Below are 12,993 nucleotides of genomic sequence, written 5' to 3'. Positions count from 1 at the left end.
AAGTGGACAGATGTGGCTACACTGTAACATGACAATATGAAAAGCACCGATCTTGGAGTCAGTGACAGATCCACAGAAGCTGCCACTCGAAAACAGAAAATGTCATGTTGTTATTTGTTACTGAGAGAGACCAACAGAGAAGATTTTTCCTAAGGAGATCAAACCAGTCAATCCTAAAAGAAATCAACCCTGAATATTCACTGACAGGGCTGAAGCTAAAGCCGAAACACCAGTATTTTGGCCACCTGATGCAAAGAGGTGACTCATTGGAAAAGACCTTGATGCTGGGAAAGACTGAGGGCAGGAGGAGAAGGAGGTAAGAGAGGATGAGATGGTTAGATAGCATCGCAAACTCAATGGACATGAATTTGAGCAACTCTGGGAGATAGTGAAGGACAGGGAAACCTAGCATGCTGCAGTCCATGGGATTGCGAGTTGGACACAACTTAGCAACTGAACAACAACAAAAAGTAGAAAAATATAGTAAGTGATTTAAAAGTATTAATCTATCACTTGTTTTTGCATGGTCATATTTTTATTCTTAATTGACATGATTGTATAGATCTTATATACAAAGTTCAGAAAAGAAAATATTCCCAGTCTATGTTTCTTTTCTGACCATTATTACTATTTATTTCATTTCATGGTTATTACTGAAAATAATCTTTGATCCAGAGAAGAGGGTGTTAACAAATGATCCCCTTCAGCTGTCAGGTGGTCCAGGGATACTGAGGATTTTCAGCTAGAGACCAGCCTCAGTCTGATTCTTTGGCGGGGAGTGAGTTATTGGAGAGGTGACCCCACCTTGTGACAAGAGGTCTGCCTTTTGGAACCCTTGACAGCCTCTGGCCTTCTTCAGTGGAGAGCTGCTCTCTAGAGATAGGGTAGTTGTGAGGTTAATGGTCAGAGCCAAACACCCAGGGATGGTGGGATGGTGGGGACGGGGGACCTGGTTGATCGCCAGCAGCTACCACACCTCCTTTCCTTTGCAGACGAATAGGTATCACCCCTGGGAAAGCAGAGAGGAAGGTGCTTTAAGTCATAAAATTAAAAATCTTGCAACTTTAGGCCTCAAAGACCTTCAAACCATTGGCTCTTTCATTTTAAAACCGAGGAATTTGATGTTACAGTAGATAAAGTAGGTTGTTCAGGCTTCTCTCAGTCATTACAGAAGAGCTAAATTGTTCCAGAAGAGCTAAGCTTATATCTAGGTGCCCTGCCTCCTAAACACTTCATTCTGAATAGCCTTGCCTGGCCTCACTCAAGACTCTTCTTTGGGGTGAACTTGAGAAACTCACAATCCAGACAGAGGGGAGGAAATTCCTGCGTGATGCTTGCAGTTGACAGCTGCTGTAGGGTGAGAGTGTCATTGATGAGGAAGCTTTCCATCCCTGGACTTTTGCAAAGCAAGAGAACATTGAGGGGAAGTTGACCACTTCCTTTTTCTCTTGACTCTGAGACCTGCCACCCACTTTTTCCTTCCATGTGCACTTTCCCTGCTCAGAACCGTTTGGCCTGGTTCCTCTTGCCTTCCTCTGTTCCCGCCATTAGATAAAGGGAGTGAGGAGAGTGATCTTGAGTCCCTGGGCCATGGCCTTGCTGCCAGTGTGCATGGTGGAATGACAGTGTGACCCTTCCTCACCTGTCTATGTCCCCACACACACACATCACTGGCATTACCCCCTTGGACTGCTCATGTGGCTCCCTCTTGGCACCAGTCACTAGTAGCCCCCACTGCCTGTGGCCCCTCTTATAGAGCTCTGCCCAGTGGGACCCAGCTGGGCACCCTTCTGTGGGATTCACACCTGCACCAAGAGAAAACAGCATCTGTTCCTCTGAGAAATTGTGGGAGCTCCTGCTGATGCACACGCGGGCTCTGCTCAGGAATCCTCCTTCCGGGCATCCTCTTGACCTCAGTCTCCATCCATGAGGCATTGCAGGCTTTGGGTCTGGCACTGATCTGTGTGCCTCAGAAATTCCCAGGGGTGCAGTGAAGCTCTGCAAAGTAGTCCCTTCAAGGGCCTTCTCACCCACTTAGGTAGCAGAAGGAAACAAGTCCACAGCTCCCCCAGGACAATCTCCCTTCTTACCTCTCAGGGTGTGGGGATGTAGGCTGGCTGCTCACTTTGAGAGATGTGTAGTACCCTTGTTCAGTAGCCGGCCTGTGGGGCCTCAGTGTAATTGACAGGGCAAACCCACATTCACATGGTCTCACCTGCCATGCGTGTCCTGCTGCTCTGCTGAGGCAGCACCCAGCCCCAGCACTCCAAAGCCTTCCCTGCAGACACACAGAATACTCCTTTGTCAGCCAGGTCCCCTTTGCCATCAGACAGCATCTGATTGCCTGTCGCCGGCCAAAGCCCACAGGGTAATGTCGCCTCCACTTTGTCAGGAGTGGATGCATCTCTCAGGTCAAGTCCATTCCATCCACAAGTCCCTGATCCTGTGGAAATTCCATAAAAAAGGCAGCTCCATGTTGCCAGGCAGCCTCTTGGTTTTCTGACCTTCCCTCGTGATAGCTCTCTGCCACCGGCCAGTCTTTCTGTGATCACTGCCTAGATAGACTGATTAGCAGAGCTCCTGAAGGAGCCAGGTGACACATTTAGGCCGCAGTGGTCTGTTTTTAACCTTTCAGCCTGTTTTCTGAGCACAATCGCATAGCTGGGGGGCTTTGTTTTTCTCAGGCTGGAGTGAGTGAGGGGTAACATTATCCCTAAGTGACTCCGTCTGCACTGGCGGGGAAACAAGCCAGTTTTACAATTTGAAGACCTCCTGCCTGTCTCAAAGCAGAAAGGAGGTCATGTCAAAGGGCTTCTTGTTTTCACAAACTGGCTAGCGAGTCCCCAGGGTCCTTTAAAAGGCATTCGTTAAGTATCAGAAAGCTCCAGTGCAAAGGCGGAGAAATCCCAGAAACCTAAAAGTGCTGGGAACAGGGAAGCGTAGGAACTAACCCGCTGGTTCCCAGAGAACAGTGTGCCGTGGGTGTAGCCAGTGGTGTGAAGGCTCTAACCATCTCCAGACTCAGCACTTGTTTGTCCCATTGGATGCTTCAGGGTAGTATTTGCACTCTGTTTTACACTAAGAATACATTTTTAAACAGCTTTTACATACATTTCATTATTCCCACTTCTAGCTCAGCACAGTTAGTGGGTGTCTGATAGAACTGGGAGGTGATGTTATCCCATTTATAGATCCATCAGATTGCAAAAACAGGACTGATGGCTCTGTCTGCATTACTCATGTATTTAGCCTCAGAAATCTCCCAGTTTCTTTTTTTAAGCTAGAGACCAAATTCTTCACCTGATCAGATAGTAGAGAATAATAAGTCAGTTCAGTTCAGTTCAGTCGCTCAGTCGTGTCTGACTCTTTGGGACCCCATGGACTGCAGCACACCAGGCCTTCCTATCCATCACCAACTCTCTGAGTTTACTCAAACTATGTCCATTGAGTCAGTGATGCCATTCAACCATCTCACCCTCTGTCGGCCCCTTCTCCTCCTGCCTTCAATCTTTCCCAGCATCAAGGTCTTTTCAAATGAGTCATTTCTTTGCATCAGGTGGCCAAAGTATTGTAAGTATAATAAGTCAAGGGCTCCTGAAAATTCTTCCTTTTCACTCCATCCCAAACTCAAAGGTAGGTACGAGAACCACTCATGTCATACTTTAAGGCAGACTTACATACAACCAGCTATTCACCTGCTGCTCTAGGTGAGTTGTAATTAATTATACCAGGTGAGGTCCAGTCAAGAATAAATATTTAAAATAGCTAACCAACAAGGATCTACTGTATACCATAGGACCTGTGTTCAATATTCTGTAATAATCTAAGCAGGAAAAGAGTTTGAAAAATGATAGATATATGTATGCTGCTGCTGCTGCTGCTAAGTCGCTTCAGTCATGTCCGACTCTGTGCGACCCCAGAGACGGCAGCCCACCAGGCTCCCCTGTCCCTGGGATTCTCCAGGCAAGAACACTGGAGTGGGTTGCCATTTCCTTCTCCAATGCATGAAAGTGAAAAGAGAAAGTGAAGTAGCTCAGTCGTCTCCGACTCTTAGCGACCGCATGGTCTGCAGCCCACCAGGCTCCTCCGTCCATGGGATTCTCCAGGCAAGAACACTGGAGTTGGGTGCCATTGCCTTCTCCAAGATATATGTATATATACATATAAATATGTGTGCATATATGTGTGTGTGTGTGTGTGTGTGTGTGTGTATATATAAAAAACTAAACCACTCTGTTTACCTGAAACTAACAAAATCATTGTAAGTCAATTGTACTTCAAGATAAAATAAAAATTAAATAAAAAGGGTAAGTATAGAACCCGCTACAGCCAAAGAAACCAGACCCCCTTTTAATTACCTGTGGGCCCATAGCTGGACCACTAGCCAGACTGGAGACAAGAGAACAAGGTTCCTCTTATTATTATTCCCCCTGTAATCATTGAGCACCATCTTGTCTCCCAGAGAGGTAAGGATTCGGAGAGGAGTCAGAGGTGGGTAGGCTTTAAGAATCTTAGCTTCCTGGAGTCTTCAAGAGTCCTAGTGGCCTGAGTGGGACAGAGCAAGGACTCCCCCACCCCCCAACCCCCACACACACCTTCACCTTGGGAAGTTACTTGAAATAAAGTAGCCAAGGACTCACACACACAAAAAAAGCCAAGGACTTAACTTATTTTGTGATGTAAATTGTTTCTGCTTCACTGCTGAAATTCACAGAGATTTGCATTTTAGAACTCGACTTCTAATCTTGGAATAAAAGAATCTTTGTTGAATTTTTGACTCCGGTAACAGGCAGATGAGGTCGTTTCTTTTTGTCTCTCCCTCCCTCCCTTTCTTTGACCTCACTCCTAAGTGAGAACCTCATACTTGATTGCTACGTTAAAAGGAAGATGAATCAACCATGAAATATATCATTTAAGGTTTGCAGCTCTCTTTTTATTTTATTTTGATTTAAATACACCCTTAGGTAAAGTCACAGACGTTAAGCTCATTGGCTGAGAGCAGGCTTTGATATAGAAGAACTTGGCCCCTGAGACATCTCTTCCCATAAATGTCTTGTGTTTCCTGCACTCCCTTAGTCTTCAACTACCCTGTGCCACACCTACAGACGTGGGACCTACAGTGTCCTTCCCTGACATTCACAGACCCACTGGGTGGGCACCTACAGTGACAACGCAGTCCAAAGGGGCCAAGCAGGAAGATATCAAGGGCTCAGGGGAGGTAGCAGCTGACCTCACCTCGGCGAGCCCAGGAAGAGGGGGGAGGAATCCGTTCAGGAGAGAAAAGGAGGGAGGGAAGAAGGGTGTCTCTGGAGAAGCCCATGGCAGGTCAGACACAGGCAAGAGAGCAGGTGGACCTTAAGCAAGGGAGGAGAGGGCATGGCCAGTGGTGAGCTGCAGAGCCCGTAGAAACCCAGTTTGTGAAGATCCCCGTGTGTGCAGAGCTGCGGAGATGGTCTTTCATTGCCATGAGGAGCCTTTGAAAACTTTTATACAGAGGAACTAAATCTTCAGTTTTGAAAACTGTGGCACTGGGGAGGATGGACTGAAGGGCGGGGATCCTAGAAACAGTGTCTTAACCCAGAGCTTCTAGAAAGCAGGGCCTGCAGCAAAGGTTGAGTGTTACGACCTGAAGTAGTACTAATATTCCTGCTTTACCAGAAGCCACGCAGACACTGGGCACTCTGGATACCCTTTGAGGTCTGCAGGGAGGAACTCTTCCTTTAGCATAACCTGTAGAAGAGAGAAAAGAGGCTCCCTCCTGCTTCTTGGCTCACATCACAGGGAACTGGTGTCCTGTACTTCCGGAATGCTGTTCTGGGATGGGGGCCTCCACAGCCTAGCCCCACACCGACCCCTGGTGTAGCTTCTTCCCAGTCTGACAGCAGAGGGCAGCCTTGTTTTTGTGAGCTTGAGCTGAGAAAGAGAAGAGCAGGCAGTCTGGGGAATCTGAGAGGTCCATAAGGGTGTTACCAGTCAGACACCAAGCTCCCCTCAGAGACCGTCACATCAGTCCAGGAAGGAGGGGATGGATGCCAGAGTGAACGGAGAGGGCCAGTGTAGAGAAAAATGTGCAATTCATTCAGTAGAGTCGACAAGTCCCACCCTGACCTTTCAATGAGATACATCACAGCAGCAGTCAGTAAGGGCTTCCCTGGTAGCTCAGTTGTTAAAGACCCTGCCTGCAATGCAGGAGACCCCGGTTCAACTCCTGGGTTGGGGAAGATCCCCCTGGAGAAGGGATAGGCTACCCACTCCAGTATTCTTGGGCTTCCCTGGTGTCACAAATGGTAAAGAATCCACTTGCAATGCGGGAGACCTGGGTTCAGTCCCTGGGTTGGGAAGATCTCCTGGAGGTGAGCATGGCAACCCACTCCAGTATTCTTGCGTGGAGAATTGCACGGACTGAAGAGCCTGGTGGGACACAGTCCATGGGGTGGTAAAGAGTCAGACACGACTGAGTGACTAAGCACAGTACAGCAGTCAGTAAAGGGCTTCCATGGCTAGTATGGAGCTAGGCATACTCTATGGACTTGAAGTTTCCTAAAGAAAATGATTCATCATTGAATACTCATTCATAAAGTCATGGAATAATCCAATTCCTATATTTGTCAGGGAAGAAGAGGAAGCTACTACTTTAAAAATGATTAAAAATCCAAGGTCATCAAAATAAGGAATCTGATCACAAGTATACCTATCAGAATTCTTTCTACTGAAATGGCAGAAACCCAGCTCTCCTAGCTTAGGATTGGGAGACTCTCAGCATCCAGGGAGGGGTAGGCATGCACTGGGCAGAGATATCACTGGAGCTAGGGACCATGACCCCGCCAGGACATACCCCCTCTCACACTTGGCCTTCTCTGTGAGGGGACTTTCCTCTTCTCTGTCTGGAGCCTGACCTTCATGGGACAGGACCCACACTGGCCTCAGCAGCTGGTTTCCTAACTGATTGCTTTGGCTCTAGAGAGCCTTGACTCTTCACACCACTCGGCCCTTCCTGGGGAGGATGCCCGGTAGCTCAGCACTCACCAGGCGCTCTCCATGGACCAAACACCTCTGCACAGGGTGGCAGAATTATTACACAAAGTGCCAAGTGGATGAGGGGAAACAGGGTCCAGGAGAAGGGGTATGCATATCTGCCCTGGGGGGCAAGGGTGTTGATGGGGAGAAACGTACATAACGTCCCTGCGGCCCAAAGCTCAGAACACTGCCATTCGCCAAAGAACCTTCCTGAACCCCTAATTCACCAGCTGGAGAAGAAAAGGGCTCCTGACTCTGTGCTTCTGCCTTCTGCCTCTCCTCCTGCTAAGGACTCAGGCGAGTGTTGCTTTATTGAATTGTTTTCCCGAAGCTCTCTATTAAACCTCTGAATATCTTCCTACCAGCTCTGCAAACAGAGCTGCCTCCAGCTGCAATCACAGCCACTGAAGATGCACTGAAAGCCCGCTCCAGTGCGTTCTTTGCTTGTCCTTTCCTTGGTATCGTCCCTTCCCCCATCTCCTAATGAGTTTGCTGCTGCTGCTGTTTGGTCGCTTCAGTCGTGTCCAATTCTGTGCGACCGTGGACTGTAGCCCGCCAGGTTCCTCTGTCCAAGAAATTCTTCAGGCAAGAATACTGTAGTGGGTTGCCGTGCCCTCCTCCAGGGATCTTCCTGACCCAAGGATCGAACCTAGGTCTCCTGCATTGCAGGCAGATTTTTTTTTTACCACTAAGCCACCAGGGAAGACCCCTAATGAGTTTAGGTAGATCTAAATGAGTTTAGGTAGATTGAAATTTTAATCAGTTTGATTGCTTGTTTTTAATGGGAATTTAAATTGAACTGGAGACTGAGAGCTTTAAGGGGCTGCAGGCTGCTTGGTGGGGCATTTTGGAGGCATGTCTCACCCCTGAGACAGGGGTAGTGGCATGCTGCAGTGTGGTGACTCTGTGCAAGCCCCTTCTGACTACATCTCAGCAAATTTGTAGGTAATAGGGTTTATGAAAGAAAGTGAAAAGTGAAAATGTTAGTTGCTCATTCGTGCCTATCTCTTTGCGACTCCCTGAACTCCTTGGTCCATGGAATTCTCCAGGTTGCCATGCCCTCCTCCAGGGATCTTCTTGACCCAGGGGTTGAACCCGGGACTACTGCATTGCAGGTTGATTCTTTACCATCAGAGCCACAAGGGAAGCCCGATAGGGTTTATGGAGGAGGTAATTTTCTCTGACCTTGTCCTCTTAAGTCAGAGAAGACAACTTTCTAAGGAGTGATACTGATCTAGTTCTTGGACCAACAGGACCCCTAGTTCTGGGGTATTACCTTGACCTTGAACCTGGATGTCCAAAATCAGGAGGGGAGGGGTCTGCTGGAAAATATTCTTCCCCCTGCACACACATCCCTCCCTGCTGTGGACCTTCACATGGGTGGAGAAAGGCAGGCCAGGACCATGGTTGACTTAACTTCAGCACCTTCTTTCTTTCTAAACAACTTTAATATTATTTTTATAGATAAAACAACTTTTATTTATAATTATAATCAGTTTACAGTGTTGTATTAGCTTCAGGTGTTGGGCAAAGTGATTCAGTTATACATGTACATATATCTGCTCTTTTTCAGATTCTTTTCCTATAGGTTATTACAGAATATCGAGTAGAGTTCCCTGTACTATATAGTATATCCTTGTGAATTGCCTAATTTATAAATAGTAGTGTGTATATGTTAATGCCAGCCTCCTAATTTATCCTTGTTTCTTAAACACAAAAGATAGCATTATCCATTGAAGAGAAAAGAAGATCCTTTGAACCTCTTTACCGAAAGAACTGAGCCCAACAAGGGGGCTTCCCTGATAGCTCAGTTGGTAAAGAATCTGCCTGCAATGCAGGAGACCCCTGTTCCATTCCCAAGTGGGGAAGATCCACTGGAGAAGGGGTAGGCTACCCATTCCAGTATTCTTGGGCTTCCCTTGTGCCTCAGCTGGTAAAGAATCCGCCTGCAATGTGGGAGACCTGGGTTCGATCCCTGGGTTGGGAAGATCCCCTGGAGAAGGGAAAGGCTACCCACTCCAGTATTCTGGCCTGGAGAATTCCATGGACTGTATAGTCCATGGGGTCGCAAAGAGTCTGAGACAACTAAGCGACTTGTACAGGTACAGGAGCCTAGCAAGAGATGTGAGATGGCGATGGTGTAAGCCTCAGTGTCATACAGACTGGTTTCTATTTTTTGTGAATTACATGCATTTTAATTTTTCTCTCTTTTAATTGTGAAATATATAAAACATACCCACCACCTAGATGTACAGATGTTGATACTGTGCAATAGTTTTCTTTACCAGAAAAATGATATAGTTCAAATATCGTTGAAGCTCCATCCACCTCCCCAAGCCCTCCCTTTTCTTCTCAGTAATCAATAGCCGGAAGTTGGTATCTATCATCCCCATGCATATTTTTATAGTTAACTACAAATATCCATGTAAAGTATTGTTGATATGCATACCATTGAATAATACTGCTCTTCATGGTTAAAAAATGGCATCAAGCCATACAGATTCTTTTGCAATCCGTCCCAGGGCTGCTGGACCATGGACAAGTTGTGTCATCTTTCTGAGCCTCAGGCAGGTTGTTAAGATACTGGTTGTTTTCATCCTAGTCCAGTCCAGGTGAGCAAGGATTGCAGCTTGGAGGGGAGGAGACAATTTGATATTACAAAGGCAGCATCAGCAGCACTTTGTGACTAATTTGATGTGTGAAATGACAAGTGTGATTCTGGTAACTGGCTAGCAGATAATGCCAGTTACTGAGATCAGGAGCTGGGGGTGGGGGGGTGGGCTGGGGGGCCAGGGTGGGGAGCGGGGCAGCAGTGTGATGCTGGTCTGGGAAAGTCAGGCACTGCATTCCATTTCTGACCCATTAAGAGTTGGAAGTGTCTGTGGCAACACAGATGGAGAGGTACAGGAGGTAGCTGGATTTTTGGACCCCAAATTCAAACAGTGGTTGGGAGCCCACGGAGATGCTTCTTTGGGCATCCGGTGAGCATTCACTTGGTAAGGGAGGGGCCAGGGCACTCAGCATTTGTGGTTCAAATTCCTTTGCCTGGAATCCATAGTGTGGCTCACCCTCACCTGATTTCTTCAGAACAAGTGGCAACATGAGATGGAAATTTCTTCATTGTCGTGTCAACCTGAAAGGTTAGGGTTATGTCTGAAAACTTTTTTTTCCACTCAGAACCTGTTGTGAAATTAACAGAATCATCTCTGAAGGGTACTTCTGCTTTCAGATTTTACCATGCTTTCATGTTAATAAATTCATAGACTTTATTGAGCTTGGCAAATACTTCTTCATATTTGCCTAAACTTACCCCCTGGTGAAACTTCAAGGCACCACAGCCTTTTCTGGGATGAGTGGCAGAGCTCCTGTCTCCTCCTGCTCCCTTCCCCAGGGTTTGGTTTAGGAACCCAGTTGAGTGCTCTTCTCCAAGTTAGGACCCGGATGATCTCTCCCTGCTCTCCTTTGTGGCTTACTGCGGACCTGGTCAGGGACTGTGGGTCTATCCTCACTAGTTAGCAGCTGGTTCTTCACAGGGAAATGTGTTTTTTTGCTTTATTAAAGGAAGGATGCTTGCCCCCCACCTCATCCCCAACCCAGTCCCATCCCTGCCAAAAGCCCAGCTTGATGTCCTAGCAGACCTCCTTTTGGATGGTAGGAATCTCCCTGCAGTGGCCCAGATACAAACAAGTGCTGGGAAGGTGCTGTTACTGTAAGGATCCAGAAAGACCTGGGGGTTTAGAGCAGGGAACAGCTGTGGATGGGGTGGTACCCAGAAGCACCTCTGACCCTGCTTTCCTCTCTTCTGTCTCCCTGCTTTCTTTTCTCACTCACTCCTCTCCCCATCTCGCTTTGTCCCTCTGCTCTTCCTTCCTCACCCCCTCTTCTAACTCTCCGCTTCCCCTCCCTCCCTCCCCCTCCTCAGTCTGTCTCCCCCTCCCCCATCTGTCTCTCTTCCTCCCTCTCCCCTTTCTCTCTCCCTCCTCCACCTCTTTCCTTGCTCCTCCTCCTCCTCCCCTTCTCTCTCCCTCCTCCCCCGCCACCTCCCCCACTGTGCCCTTTCCCTGTCACACTTACAGGAGGAATGTCTAGGTCTCAGTCACTCTAGGTCCCTCTTATTATTTTCTCTTTGCTCCATCCAGCTCTTACCTGTTTCCCTTGAACTGGCAGCTGACTTGTATCTGGTCTGTAATTGCCCAGATTCCACCACCACATGACCTTGGTGCTCTAAAGCCCCTGGCCATCTGGCAGTCATCTCTCTGTGACTAGGATCTAAGCCCCCTAGAAAGGGTCCTGACTGGCTCAGCTCATTTTCCTGAGTCCGGCCACTCTGTCCCAGGCTGGCAGGCAGCCTGGGGATGGGTCCCCCTCAGGAAAGACACACCTGGGCCCATCAGCACTGGCAGGGGGTGGGCCAGGGTTACAGAAGCCCCTGCGTACCTAGCAAGGGCTAGGGTAGGGGGTAGAACCCCTGAGAAGGAGTGATCAGGTCTCTCTAGCACAGAAAGTGTGTCATAGACCCCCTCCTGTTTACTCACACCAGGAAGGTGATCCTAAATTTGGCTCAAGCTGTGAGTGGGAGTCATGGTTTGTAAACTGTTCCTAGTCACCTCTGCACGAATGGAAGGGTATACATCTCTCAAGTAATGAATTTAGCATTTTCCGGCCCCACCAAACATGGCATGAAATTAGACTTTCAGTTGGAGCGTTTATTTTATTCATACAGTGGGGTGCAAGGTCGACTTGCTTATTCCCACACAAATTTCTTCGGTGCATAAAATAGAGACTGTGAAGTGTACTGTTTTTCCATCATGAAGACTTTGGATGCCTGATTTGAAACATGTATCCCCCAAAGTTGAGTGCTTTGTAATATCCTCACTGAGTGGTAAAGCGGGGGCAGACACTGAACAGGGCTCAGGATGCCCGTTTGGTGGAGGGAGCTGCCCCCGCAGGTCAGAGTGCGGGTCCCACCCCAAGGCTGCTGCTTCCCATCAGGGGCTCAGTGGCCGCTGATGCCACAACCCCAAGTCCTTTGTGGTCCTAAGTCACAAAACTGGCGATTATTATACTTGCCTGGAGTGTGTGAAAGCAGGCTTCAAATGAGAAAAACCTTGTCCCACTCTCCTGCAACTGGAAAACATTGCAGACCTTGAATCTTTCAAATGTCCCCCAAAAAAAACACCTCAAAGGACAACCCACAGAATCCGGCTTCTATGACTTAGTCACACAGAAACGTGAAGAGGGACAGGGAGCCTACTTCCTCCTCCCAGGTGGTTTTGATTTAGAAAATGTGCCTCAAATTCAATGCTCACGAATAACAGAGAGAGGTTCTGTTTTGCCTCTAAGAAAAGTAAGACTACTCGTGAATGTTTCAGGACTCATCTGAGTCTACATTTAATCTTTCTTCCACCTTTTGTCTACCTGAATGTTCTCATTATCTCTATCTGCCAAGTCAATCAGTGTATACTGTGGGAAATGCTCATCTCCCCATGATCTGAATTAGGTGGGATCCAGTTCTGACAACATGAGTTAATCATCACTAGAAATATTGGCAAGAGCTGAGGATGTTTGTGTTCCTCAGGGACAGCTTACCATCTCCAGATAAGTATTCCAGTCCAACTGACTGCCTTCTCTGTGCTCCTTCCCCCAAACTTCCTCCCTCATAAGGAAGACAAGCCAAAAGCAAAGTGTTGGATCCCTGGTAATTTACAAGGCTAGGACAGTACTTCAGAGCAGTCAGCCTTGAGCCATCGCTGGTATTCAGTAGTAGGTCACTATATAATATATTTCTTCTTGCAAAGTTATACAGCATCCATGTGACTTTTTTTGCCCTTAAAATCCAGTCAGATTACTTTTAAAAGAAGTTTTACGAGTTGGGTTGCCAAATTTGTGCAGTCTCCATGTTAAGAACTCCTGCCTTTGTGGTCTCCAGCCATGAGACAGGTTTTTATGAGAATGAAAAGAGAAATGCCTTCTCCT

General features: G+C 47.5%; 1 protein-coding gene across 12 annotated transcripts in view; it reads left to right on the top strand.

The window, feature by feature from the left end:
- Nucleotides 1–12,993, top strand: part of MGAT5 (alpha-1,6-mannosylglycoprotein 6-beta-N-acetylglucosaminyltransferase) — a 398,270-nt gene that overhangs the window by 326,743 nt on the left and 58,534 nt on the right. The window lies entirely within an intron of this gene.

This window comes from Bos taurus, chromosome 2 (assembly GCF_002263795.3).
Source record: "Bos taurus isolate L1 Dominette 01449 registration number 42190680 breed Hereford chromosome 2, ARS-UCD2.0, whole genome shotgun sequence".
NCBI classification, from domain to species: Eukaryota; Metazoa; Chordata; class Mammalia; order Artiodactyla; family Bovidae; genus Bos; species Bos taurus.
This window is presented reverse-complemented; position numbering and strand designations above follow the sequence as displayed.